Below are 14,400 nucleotides of genomic sequence, written 5' to 3' on the forward strand. Positions count from 1 at the left end.
TCCTCCTCAGTCCATCTCCGAGCTCGATCTCGATGCCCCTGCAATCCCAGTGAGCCTAGGAATCTTTCCCGCTCGATTCCTTCCTCTATCACCCGATTCCACCGGAGCCTGATACGATCCGCCGCGGGAGCTCGTCGCTGGTGGCTCTCCGGTGATCGGTTGGTCGTTCTGAACCTACCAATAGCTTTAGTGCAACACGTAGATGATGTAGAAGCTAAGTCATGCCCCTTTTAGCCGCTGGTTCGATGACCTCGACCTGGAATGAGCTCCGACAGTCGCCGAGCTCATCGTCGGCGTCATCCCCGGCCATCTTAGCCCCTGCTTTGTGCAAAAATGGAACCGCGATCGTCTGCTCGTCCCTCTGGTGCACCCTGCCATGAGTTTGGTCACCGGAAGGAGAATCCCGATGCCCTCCGCCGTTCCTGTGTTCGCCGGAGCCTCGCCGCTGGTGGGTTTGACCACATCGCCGGTGGGGTTGACTCCCCTGAGTCACTAGCAATTGAGGCCAGCACCCTAGCTAATTAAAATTAGTCAAAATAAAAATAACGAATTTATTAAAAGGTAAACAGTCACTGACATGTGGGTCCAGCTCTGTTAAATACCTAATTAGTTTAAAACCTAACTAAATTCTGGCCGGAGTCACTGACCAGTGGGTCCCACTAGTCAGGTTTGACTTTCAACGGCCAGTTGGATCTGCTGATGTCATGTTGATGCAGTAATTCTAATTCTGGTTTAATATAATGCCACAATAAGTTCAAAACTTTGGAAATTCATAGAAAATTTAATATAACTCCAAATTTTACAAATAACATATGCAAATTGATCAAAAAATTCAATGAACACATTCGTGCTATTTTCATGCATGAAAAACAAAGTTATGAATCAGCATCAGGTCAAATCAATTAAATGAATATGATATATATATTATCTCAATTAATATTTGAATTTGAATTCAAATCAGCATCATCCTATAAGTTTGATAGCCACTTTAACCCATGCTACAATTCAGTTCATGCCATGATCATGCATCATATTGTTGCATATGATTGTTATTGATTGATTGTTATTATTTCGGTAGGCTCTGCCCCTCCGGATACGTCTGAATATCCGACTGACGGATATTATCCCTCTACTGAGCAACAAGGCAAGCACCATTTTGATCATCCCGATATAATCCCATGTTCTTCCTCGTGCTCCCACTTATTGCATTAGGACAAAATATTTCAAATGCTTTACTTCGGTACCTGAACCTATACCTTTGCATGACCTGTCATTGTCACAGTAAATAGCCAAACCTTGCAACCTAGCATACCTGGTAGATGCTTGAGTTGTGATGTGTTTTATCCTGCTATGCTTGCTATGCCTAGAGTTGTGTCAGGTCTGTTTCATCTAGGTGATGAACAGGAATGGATGAATGTGTTCTAGTGATAAAAAATAAGTGTGGGACCTGATTTGGTAAAGGTACCGATGAAAGGTTATGTAGGAGTACATGGCGGGTTGTTTCATTGGAACCGTCCTTAGGAACTGAGTTCCGTGTATGTAATCCAAGACTAGTTACTACCACATGCTGGGCCCTGAAATATGACCCCGCTCGACTTATTAATCGCCTAGTACCCGGTCCAGGAGTTGCAAGTAGTTTCTGGTGTTATAGTCATGCCGGAGGCCGTGCATAGTGCTGACCTTAGAGGTGGGCTATGATGCGGTAGGTGATAACCCACAAGTATAGGGGGTCAATTGTAGCCTTTCTCGATAAGTAATAGTGTCGAACCCAACGAGGAGCTAAAGGTGGGACAAATATTCCCTCAAGTTCTATCGACCACCGATACAACTCTACGCACACTTTACGTTCGCTTTACCTAGAACAACTATGAAACTAGAAGTACTTTGTAGGTGTGAGGGGATAGGCTTGCAAGAAAAGAAAGAACACGTAAATAAAAACTAGGGGCTGGTTAGATAAAGAAACAATTACGTTAGTTTAACGAGTGTGTCAAAGTGGTGGTAGGAGTTGCGAAATTGTCCCTAAGCAATTGACTACGTTACTAGACCGATAGCAAGTTTTATGTGGGAGAGGCCACTGCTAGCATGTCATCCCTTACTTGGAGTTTTATGCACTTATGATTGGACTTATTAGCAAGCATCCGCAACTACTAACGTTCATTAAGGTAAAATCCAACCATAGCAATAAGATATATTGGTCCCCCTTCAATCCCGTATGCATCAATTTCTATGTTAGGCTGAAGCTTCTGTCACCCTTTCCCTCCAATACATAGTCCTATCAACATACTACTAACCCTATGGTGTGATCCACGCGCGCGCTCATATCATGGGCACCACAGGACAACAAGATAACCACAAACAAATAAAACCAATCATAGAAATTCATCAATCACCGATAGGACAACGAAAATCTACTCAGACATCATAGGATGGCAACACATCATTGGATAATAATATGAAGCATAAAGCACCATGTTCGAGTAGAGGGTACAGCGGGTTGCAGTGGAGTGGACCACTGAATATAGATGGGGGAAGGTGATGGAGGTGTTGGTGAAGATAACTTTTCGAGTAGATGATTTTTCATATAAAAAACTTTTTAATCCGAGTTCGTATGCAAAAGTTATGCCCATTTTACTAAATTCCAGAGAGAATTTGCAAATAAAGTCGAAATTCATATTTGTAAATTTTCCCAACAACTAGACCACATATCACATGGGAAACTTATTTTCTTTTGTTTTTTTGACAAATCCATCATTTTGTTTTATTTTTTTAAAACTGAAAAGGTGGTCAGGGGGGTGTGCATTAGTAATGGCGCACCTTCACAAAGTGCGCCTTTACTATGTGTATGACTTGGTCAAACCTTGGTCAAAGTTAGTAATGGCGCACTTTTTATAGGTGCGCCATTACTAAGTTCACATAGTAATGGTGCACCTTTACAAAGTGCGCCATTACTAAGTTTGACCAAGGTTTGACCCAGTCATACACATAGTTATGGAGCGCTTTGTAAAGGTGCGCCATTACTATGTCAACTTAGTAATGGCGCACCTATACAAAGTGCGCCATTACCATGTCAACTTAGTAATGGCGCACCTATACAAAGTGCGCTATTACTATGTGTATGTGATACGTCTTAAACGTATGTATAATTTTTGATAGTTTCTTGCTGTTATCTTGTCATCTTTGGATGTTTTATGTACCTTTTATATCTTTTTTGGACTAACTTATTAATTCAGTGCCAAGTGCCAGTTCCTGTTTTTTCTATGTTTTTGGCTCTTTTCAGATCTGATTTTGGAACGGAGTCCAAACGGAATAAAATACTTTTCCCTAAAATATTCCGTTTCCGCGACCTAGATCTTTGGCCTATATATTCCCTAAAATACAGCAAAAATCACGGGATCCACGAAAATACTTTTCCGCCACCGCTAGTTTCCGTTTCCGCGAGATCTCATCTGGAGACCCTTCCCGGCACCCTGCCCGAGGGGGCTTTGGAGTTGGAGGGCTTCTTCATCATCATCGTCACCCTTCTAATGACCCGTGAGTATATCACTTCAGACCTACGGGTCCGTAGTTAGTAGCTAGATGGCTTCTTCTCTCTTTTGGATCTTCAACACAAAGTTCTCCATGATCTTCATGGAGATCTATCCAATGTAATCTTCTTTGGCGGTGTATTTGTCGAGATCCGATGAATTGTGGATTTGTGATCAGATTATCTATTATATATATTTGAGTCTTTGCTGATTTCTTATATGCACGATTTGATATCCTTGTAAGTCTCTCCGAGTCTTGGGTTTTGTTTGGCCAACTAGATCTATGATTCTTGCAATGGGAGAAGTGCTTGGTTTTGGGTTCTACCATGTGGTGACCTTTCCCAGTGACAGTAGGGGCAGCAAGGCACACATTAAGTAGTTGCCATCAAGGGTAACAAGATGGGCTCTGTCGTTGATATGAGATTGTCCATCTACATCATGTCATCTTGCTTAAAGCATTACTCTGTTCTTTTGGACTTAATACACTACATGCATGTTGGATAGCGGTCGACGTGTGGAGTAATAGTAGTAGATGCAGACACTATCGGTCTACTTGTTTTGGACGTGATGCATATAGATATAATCATTGCCATAGACGACGTCACGACTTTGCGCGGTTCTATCAATTGCTCGACAGTAATTTGTTCACCCACCGTCTACTTGCTTTCATGAGAGAAGCCACTAGTAAACACTACGGCCCCAGGGTCTATTCACATCTATCGTTTCCACTTTCACTTTTACTTTGCTTTGTTACTTTGTTGCTTTCAGTTCTCACTTGGCGAACAATCTATAAGGGATTGACAACCCCTTCATAGCGTTGGGAGCAAGCTTTTTGTATTTGTGCAGGATCTTGTGATACTCCTCAACTAGATCGATACCTTGGTTCTCAAACTGAGGGAAATACTTACCACCGCTGTGCTACATCATCCTTTCCGCTTCGAGGGAACACCAATGCGAGGCTACAAGGCCACGGGGGAAATCCTTTTCATATTTGCCTAGGAAGTCCCTTAAGGCGTAGCCGTAGCAGAAGGATTCCTGGTGCCGTCGACACGACTATTCTTGGTGTCGTTGCCAGGGAAGCACAGCTGACATCAGAAGTATTTCTGGCGTTGTTGCGGGGGAGGAGAGATCAAGATCTATCCAAGTAGGTCTCACAAACTCATCTCCTGCATTTACATTTTTTCCAGTTGCCTCTCGTTTTCCTCTCCTCCACTTCACATTTGTCGTTTTCATTTGCCTTTCTCCTTTGTCGTTTTCTTTTGCCTTTTTCCTTTTTCATTCGCCCTTTTCTCTCGCTTTCTTTCTGTTCGATTATGTGCCATGTGCCTTCAATATGCTTGCATCTTCGCTTGCTGAAAATCTAGTGATATGGATCCTCATCCACGAGCTAATCTCTTAAAAAGACCTACTTATGTGGAACGAATTGCTAGTGAGTTGAGGGCACTTGACTATCTTTATGGAGTTTTGCTTGAGACGCGTGAATCTGAAAATCGTGATGAAGAAATTCATGAAGTGATTCACGAGGGCTCCTTGGATGAAAAGCATGATTGCAATGGTTTCACTATAAATCCTATTAGTGAGAATCATGCTAAAAATGTGCAAAACCCTAAGCTTGGGGATGCTAGTTTTGCTATGTCCCCTACTTGTTGCAATAATCATGATTGGGGTGATGATCTTTCTTATGATCTTGAAAATTTGTTCAAACCTCACGATGAATATGATATTTGCAACAATATTGAAAGTGGGATTGGAGAAGTCATGACTTTAGTTGATGATAATCCCACTATTTTTGAAGAGCGTCAACTTTGCATGCTTGTAGATCATGAAAAGAAAGCATCAGGTGCTGGTTATATTGTTGAATTCATTCATGATGCTACTGAAAATTACTATGAGAGAGGATCATATGCTTCTACTTATTGCAATAGTATCAAGCTTCCTCTCCATGTGTTGAAATTTTTGAAGCTATGCTTGTTTTGCCTTCCTATGCTAGTTGATTCTTGCTCCAGCAAGTTGTTTGTTCACAAAATCCCTATGCGTAGGAAATGGTTTAGACTTAAATGTGCTAGCCATATGCTCCACGATGCTCTTGTTCTGCTTCAATTCTTGTCTTTTGTGTAAGCATCATTGAAATCAATGTCTAGCGAAGGGTATTAAACAATAGCGCTTGTTGGGAGGCAACCCAACGAATCTATCCTTTTTCTTTCTGTTTTGTATTTTCCACACTTTCATAATTCTGTTATGATTGTGTTTTTTGTGTTTCTTTTTGCGTTCGTGCCAAGAAAAACCGTTATGATTAGTCTTGGGGATGATCGTTTGCTCATGCTGGAAAAGACAGAAACTTTCTGCTCATGAAAAGAATTTTCGATTTTTTTCTGTAAGAGATTTTGAGTTGATTATTTTTGCTTCTGATTGCTACGCAAATTCTTCAGACTGTCGTAATTTTTCAGAATTTTTTGAAGTACAAAAAGTATACAAAATATACATATTGCTACAGACTGGTCTGCTGTTAACAGATTTTGTTTTTGTTGAGTTGGTTGCTTATTTTGATGAAACTATGGATAGTATCGGGGGGTATTAGCCATGGACATTTAAAAATACAGTAACCCAACATCAACATGAGTAGAATTTAAGTCTGCTACAGTACCTAAGGAAGTGGTGGTTTGCTTTCTTATACTAATGTTATCACGAGTTTCTGTTTAAGTTTCGTGTTGTGAAGTTTTCATGTTTTGGGTGAAGTTCTTATGGACAAAAAGATAAAGAGTGGTAAGAGCTCAAGCTTGGGGATGCCCAAGGCACCCCAAGTTGATTCAATGATGCCGTAAAAGCCTAAGCTTGGGGATGCCCCGGGAAGGCATCCCCTCTTTTGTCTTCAATCCATCGGTAACGTTACTTGGGGCTATATTTTTATTCACCACATGTTATGTGTGTTTTGCTTGGAGCGTCTTGTATCTTAGGAGTCTTTTATTTTTGTTGTGTCACAATCATCCTTGCTGCACACCTAGATAGAGAGAGATGCACTCACCGTGATTTTGTCGAGCTTCACTTATATCTTTTGGTAGACAATTCAGCTCACATGTGCTTCATTTATATCTTTTGAGCTAGATACTTTAGCTCTGTGTGCTTCACTTATATCTTTTAGAGCGCAGCGGTGCGTGTCTTGGTATTTGATCTATGCTTTGAAAGTAGTCTCAAAAGGAGTAGTTATCCAAAGGGATACGAAAACTTCCACCTTCATGTGTAGTTAGAGAAGTTTGATTCATCTCAATTAGTTTTGAGTTGTGGTTATGGTAATATTGATGTCATGCTAGTAAGGTGTTGTGGATCTAGAAATACTTGTGTTGAAGTTAGTGATTCCCGTAGCATGCACGTATGGTGAACCGCTATGTGATGAAGTCTGAGCATGATTAGTCTTTTGATTGTCATCCTTTGCGTGGCGGTCGGGATCGCACGATGGTTTATACCTACCAACCCTTCCCCTAGGAGTATGCGTTGAATGCTTTGTTTCAATTACTAATAAAACTTTTGCAACAAGTATATGAGTTCTTCATGACTAATGTTGAGTCCATGGTTTAGATGCACTTTCACCTTCCACCATCACTATCTTCTTAGTGTCGTGCAACTTTCGCCTGTGCACAAAACCCACCATTAGCCTCCCTCAAAACAACCACCATACCTACCTACTATGGCTTTTTCAAAGTCATTCCGAGATATATTGCCATGCAACTACCACCATGACATGTGCCACCATGTATACATTGCCATTGCATGATCGTAAGATAGCTAGAATGATGTTTCCATTGATGTCTATGCCATGCTAGATCATTGTCACGGTACACTAGCGATGGCATTCCATAAAGAGTCATAGTTGCTCTAAGTTTTGAGTTTAAAGTGTGATGATCATCATTAATGGAGCATTGTCCCATGTGAGGAAATAAAAGAGGCCAAATAAGCCCATCAAAATTAAAAAAAGAGGCCAAAGAGCCCACCCAAAAAAATGAGAGAAAAAGAGAAAAGGGACAATGCTACCACTTTTTCCACACTTGTGCATATTAAGCACCATGATCTTCATGATTGAGAGTCTCTCGTTTTGTCACCACCATATAGCTAGTGGGAAATTTTCATTATATAACTTGGCTTGTATATTCCAATGATAGGCTTCCTCAAAATTGCCTTAGGTCTTCGTGAGCAAGCAAGTTGGATGCACACCCACTAGTTTTCTTTAAGAGCTTTCACTTACTCTTAGCTCTAGTGCATCATTTGTATGGCAATCCCTACTCATTCACATTGATATCTATTGATGAGCATCTCCATAGCTCATTGATATACCTAGTCAATGTGACCATCTTCTCCTTGTTTGCCTTGCAACCTCCACCACACTCCACACCACTTATAGTGCTAAAACCATGGCTCACGCTCATGTATTGCGTGAGAGTTGAAAAAGTTTGAGAAAGTAAAGGTGAGAAAACAATTACTTGGCCAATACTGAGGTTGTGCATGATTTAAATTCGCTTTGCAAGGATGATAGAGCATAGCGAGACTATATGCTTTTGTAGGGATAACTTTCTTTTGGCCTTGTTATTTTGAAAGTTCATGATTACCTTGCTAGTTTGCTTGAATTATTATTGTCTCCACGTCAATAGCAAACTATTGTTTTGAATCTAATGGATCTGAACATTCACGTCGCATAAGAGGAGTTACAAAGGACATCTATGCTAGGTAGCATGAAAGCATCAAAAATTCATTCTTTATCACTTCCCTACTCGAGGACTAGCAGGAGTTAAGCTTGGGGATGCTTGATACGTCTCAAACATATCTATAATTTTTGATGGTTTCACGCTGTTATCTTGTCAACTTTGGATGTGTTATATACCTTTTATATCTTTTTTGGGACTAACTTATTAATTCAGTGCCAAGTGCCAGTCCCTGTTTGTTCTGTGTTTTTGACTCTTTTCAGATCTGATTTTGGAACGGAGTCCAAACGGAATAAAATCCCCGAAATAAATTTTTCCAGAACAGAAGAAGATCGGGAGGCTTGCGGGCCAAGGTAGGGGGCCCACAGGGAGCCCTCAAGCCCTGTTGCCGCGGCCAGGGGGCCCGTGGCAACCAGGCTTGTGGCCTCCCTGGCGCTTCCCTGCCCTAGCTCTTTGGCCTATAGATTCCCTAAAATCACCAAAAAATCAGGGCATCCACGAAAACACTTTTCCGCCGCCGCAAGCTTCCGTTTTCGCGAGATCTCATCTGAAGAACCTTCCCGGTGCCTTGCCAGAGGGGACTTTGGAGTTGGAGAGCTTCTACATCAACATCATCGCCTCTCCAATGACTCGTGTGTAGTCCACTTCAGACCTAAGGGTTCGTAGTTAGTAGCTAGATGGCTTCTTCTCTCTCTTGGATCTTCAATACAAAATTCTCCATGATCTTCATGGAGATCTATCCGATGTAATCCTCTTTGGCGGTGTGTTTGTCGAAATCTGATGAATTCTGGAGTTGTGATCAGATTATCCATGAATTATATTTGAGTCATTGCTAATTTCTTATATGCATGATTTGATATCCTTGTAAGTCTCTGTGAGTCTTGGGTTTTGTTTGGCCAACTAGATCTATGATTCTTGCAATGGGAGAAGTGCTTGGTTTTGGTTTCATACCGTGTGGTGACCTTTCCCAGTGACAGAAGGGGCAGCAAGGCACGCGTCGTGTTGTTGCCATCAAGGGTAACAAGATGGGCTTTATCGTAGATATGAGATTGTCCATCTACATCATGTCATCTTGCTTAAGGCGTTACTCTGTTCTTTTGGACTTAATACACTATATGCATGCTGGATAGCGGTCGACGTGTGGAGTAATAGTAGTAGATGCAGAAAGTATCGGTCTACTTGTTTTGGACGTGATGCCTATGGATATAATCATTGCCTTAGATAACGTCACGACTTTGCGTGGTTCTATCAATTGCTCGACAGTAATTCGTTCACCCACCGTCTACTTGCTTTTATGAGAGAAGCCACTAGTGGACACTACGGCCCCCGGGTCTATTCGCAACTATCGTCTCCACTTTCACTTTTACTTTGCTTTGTTTACTTTTTGCTTTCAGTTCTCACTTTGCAAACAATCCATATCGCATTGACAACCCCTTCATAGCGTTGGGTGCAAGCTCTTTGTGGTTGTGTAGGTACTTGTGACTTGAACGCTCCTCCTACTGGATTGATACCTTGGTTCTCATACTGAGGGAAATACTTACCGCCGCTGTGCTACATCACCTTTTCCTCTTCAAGGGAACACCAAGGCAAGGCTCCAAGGCCGCGGGGAAATCCTTTGCATACTTGCCAAGGAAGTCCCTATAGGCACAGCTGTAGCAGCAGGATTCCTGGCGCTGTTGCCAGGGAAGGTCTGTTGTTGCAGTAGCAGAAGGATTTCTGGCGCCCTTGCCGGGGAAGGTCTGTTGTCGCAGTAGCAGGACCCCTACAAACCGACATGAGTGGTTTCACCCACATGTTAGTTGCCATGGAAAATTCACCAAGTGGATTGAAGCGAAGCCCATGAAGGACTTAAGTTCAGCAACCCCATGAGTTTCATCACGCATATCATCCTCATGTTTGGGGTCCTCATACGTCTCCAACGTATCTATAATTTTTTATTGTTCCATGCTATAATATTATCATTATAGGATACTTTTTTGGCATTTATTTGTCGTTTCATATTATTTTTAGCGGTAACCTATTAACCTAGTGCCAAGTGCGAGTTGTTGTTTTCTGCATGTTTTTGTCTTTTCATGTTTGTAGTACCAAAGAGAGTCCAAATACCATGAAACTTTTTGATGGTTTTTTCGGACCAAAAGAAGACGTGGAAGCTTAGTGAGAAGGTCGGGGGCCACATGATGGTCCCATAGGCCAACAAGTCGTGCCCAGGGGGGTGACCGCACCTTGTTAGCTTGTGGGGCCCCCTCGGCTCTCCCGACCTTGTTCTTTGTCTTAGAAATTCTCATATATTCTAAAAAACGTAGGGGATCTCCCAAAACACTTTTTTCACCGCCGCAAGTCTGTGTTCTGCCGTGTGCCCATATGGAGCCCTATTCTGGTGCCCTGTCGAAGGGGGATCGATCATGGAGGGCCTCTACATCAACCTTGTTGCTCCCAAGGTGACATGTGAGCAGTCTACTATAGACCTACAGGTCCATAGCTAGTATCTAGATGACTCTCACCCTCTCCATGTTCTTCAATACAAAGTTCATCACATCTTTGCGTTGATCTATTCGATGTATTCACTTTGTGTTGTGCGTTTGTTGGGTTCCGATGAATTGTGGGTTTATGTTCAGATTATTTATGATAAAGATTTGAGTCTTCTATGAGTTACTATAAGATTCTTATTTGCATGTTCACTATAGCTTCATAAATCTCTCCGATCTATTGGTTTGGTTTGACGAACCAAATGGATCTATCTTCAGTGAGAAGGGTGTGTTGTAGTGGGTTCAATGTTGCGGTGCTCCATCCCGCTGGCATAAAGGGACGTGATACGTATTTGTACCGTTTCCACTAAGGATAAAACAATGGGATCGATCCATATTAATTGACTTTTTTTATACATCACATCATTGTTCCACAAACATTACTCTGTTTTACTTAATAATCTAGATGCATGCTGGATAGTGGTCGATGGGTGGAGTAATAGTAGTATATGCAGGCATGACTCGGTCTACTTTCTTATCGACGTGATGCCTATATACATATAATCATTACCATGAATAAAGATTGCATAACTATGCGCTTTTCTATCAATTTCCCAACAACAATTTGTTTACCCACCGTATGGCTTCTTCGAGAGAGATGCCACTCGAGAACAACACTACTGGAATCTGCTGGTTTGCCGACAGCCAGAGCTGACGGCAAAGGACAGTTTAACTGATGGCAAAGGCTTTGCCGTCAGTGAGCTGTCGGCAAAGGTGTCGGCCAAGATTTTATCGGCAATCACCTTCTTTGCCGACAGCCGGAGCGCCACCGACGGCAAAGACTTTGCCATCAGCCTTGTGGCACGGGCTGACGGCAAAGAGAAGTGGCGGCAACGGCGCAGGCCGAGCTCCGTTAGAAGGTTAACGGTAGGCTTTGCCCACAGCCGTAGCAAAGCTGACGGCAAAGCCTCCCCTCTTTGCCCACAGCCGCAGCAGAGCTGACGGCAAAGCCCAAACACCTGGGTCCCCTTGGCCGCCTCTTTGCCGACAGCTAGAGCCCAGCTGACGGCAAAGCCTACCACTGAGTCCCCTTGGCCGCCTCTTTGCCGACAGCTTTGTCCCAGCTGACGGCAAAGCCTACCCCTGAGTCCCCTTGGCCGCCTCTTTGCCGACAGCTTTGTCCCAGCTGACGGCAAAGCCGAAAAATTGTGATGCCCAGAGTTGCCAGAATGCACAGGCTGCCGCCACGTGTCCTCTTTGCCAAGAGCCCACCGATGGCAAAGGCGTTGCCGTCAGTGAGCTGTCGGCAAAGACCCTCTTTGCTTTTTTCCATATTTGTTTTCTGTTAATTCCCTGCATTTGCAAAACATAGATACAAACAGCAACATATATATATTGAATCTGCCCCTAAACAGCACCACAAGTGCATCACAAAGTACGGACAGCACAACACAAGTGCAAACAACACGAATATATGTCATTAAAGTGCAAACAAGATCACAAAGTATTACAAAGCATCACAAGTGCATCCACAAATACAATTGCATTACAAAGTTCATCTAGGACTACACAAGTGCATTAAAAAGTCTCGAGCATCCATCCATATGCCATGCTGCTTTATCAAAATCTGCATAATGAGAAAGAATTTAGAAGAAGAATATAATAAGAAAGAAGTTACCTAAATTAAGCTAAGCAATTAGAAGAAGAAGGGGAAGAAGAAGAAGAAGAACAAGAAGAAGAAGTGGAAGAAGTGGAAGAAGAAGAAGAAGAAGATAGAGAAAAAGAAAGAAGAGAAGTTATCTTTTTCTCCTCTTTCTTCTTCTCTTATTTCTTCATCTCTTGTTTGTTCTTCTCTTCTGGTTTCTTTTAAAACTTTCTAAACTAATTATGTCATTTTTGAGCTCTAATATCAACTAGAATTTACTAAGCTAACTAAACCATGGCTAATATCAACTAGAATTTATTAAGCTAATTAAAGCCTGGCATAATCTAAGTTGATCTAAACAATAAGAAGAATAAGAAGGAGAGGAATAACTTACCAAATGCCAGGAAACGAAGGAGAAGCTGCATCTCCGTTGGTCGCTGGATTGCTAGGGCTCTCACCAGGAGAAGCAAAGGGATCGTGGGATTCAACTCTTGAATGATGCTGCAACAAGGCAAGAGTTAAAATATGTGGTTAGCACGACAACAGACAATGGTATAAGACCGTGCAAGGTCGGTCATTGAAAGGGAACTCACCGTTCCCACCGGAGAAGGCATCGGCGGAGGGGGCGGCAAACCTTGCTTCTCACACATAGCCTGCAAATTAGTTTTCGAGGATTCAAACAAATAGCCTTGTTGCGTCTCACACATGGCCTTGCTTCTCACACAACTGACTTACCGCAACGAAGTCGTGCATGGCCTTCGCATGGGCATTATTGCGTGCCCTCTCCTCGTCAAGCAACCTCTGCGTATTCCGGTCCCTCTCATCCAACAAGAGCCTGGTGGCCTCCCTCTCCTTCATAAGTGCGGCCTGCAACCACTCCTCAAAAGGAATTTTCATCATCCATCCAGGGACAAAAGAACGAAAGTACTAATGAAGAAAACTAACCTCGATGGCGAGATCAACTGGCCTCGCGCGTTGCCGTATTGCAGGAGCCGAGCTCGTTTGCCTCGACTTGATCTGAGATAGAGTCTCAGTGATAGGGACGAAGCCATCACACATGGCCGGCGTGCCATGACTCTTACCGCCACCAGAGATCATTAACGCCTCTGGATCGATAGGATTCTGGCTCGGGTCAAAGTCAGGCCCGCGCAGCTGTTTGACCACCTCAGAATAAGACGTCATCTTGCTGTAGGCGGACAGGCTTGTGTACGCCGACGGCCCGTCCCCCTCAGAATATGCCTTCGCCGTCTTGTACGAGCCCTTATGGGCCATGCTAAACGCGGCGTATCCCTCAGGCTCGGGCTGGTTATTGTGTTTGGCCTACACGAAAAAACAGAATTAGTACAACAAAAATCTTGAACGAACGAATTATAGATGAAACAAAACAAGGCACACATACCCATTTTTTGGCGTATTGCTTGATGTTGGCATTGCCTTGGTGGTGTGGCACACCAACCAGTTGGGCACGACGGTCCTTGGCCATAGTGTGGGTGCTCAACCAAGCCTCTGTGCACCACCTGTCCGCTATCATCTCCCAACAATCCATCTTATCGGCCAACCATCTCGGGGGCACCTATGAATGTAAGTTAATGAAGAATGAAACTAAGTATTATAACTAAATAGACCTAACTAGCCCTAAGAATTGATCTTTGGAATGTACATACCTCCATGTACTCGGTCTTATCAAGGAAAATCTTTCGACATTCAGTCTTTGTCTTCGGCTCCCCTTGCTTGGCGTACCAATCTCGAACAGCCTGAACACGCATTTCGTGCCTCGTGTTATTCAATAAACTCTTGCACTCTTTCACGAGGTTCTTCTTGGCCGCCTCCTCCGTCCCCTCCTCGACCCTAAAGTGACTCTACAATTATGCCAAATAGATGCACAGATGAATAGTGAAATGATTTGGAAGGAAATAACAATATATAACATTGTATACTTACCCAAAAATCAGCCAACACCTTGTCGGCCACGCTCACGCAAACAACACCATTGACATGTGTGTTTTCCGGGAGCAGAGCGGCTTGGTAGTGCTCCCAGTTGAGTCCTGGCTCGGGAACCATACCCTCACCGGGCA

Source organism: Hordeum vulgare, chromosome 2H (genome assembly GCF_904849725.1).
Source record: "Hordeum vulgare subsp. vulgare chromosome 2H, MorexV3_pseudomolecules_assembly, whole genome shotgun sequence".
In the NCBI taxonomy this organism is placed as follows: Eukaryota; Viridiplantae; Streptophyta; class Magnoliopsida; order Poales; family Poaceae; genus Hordeum; species Hordeum vulgare.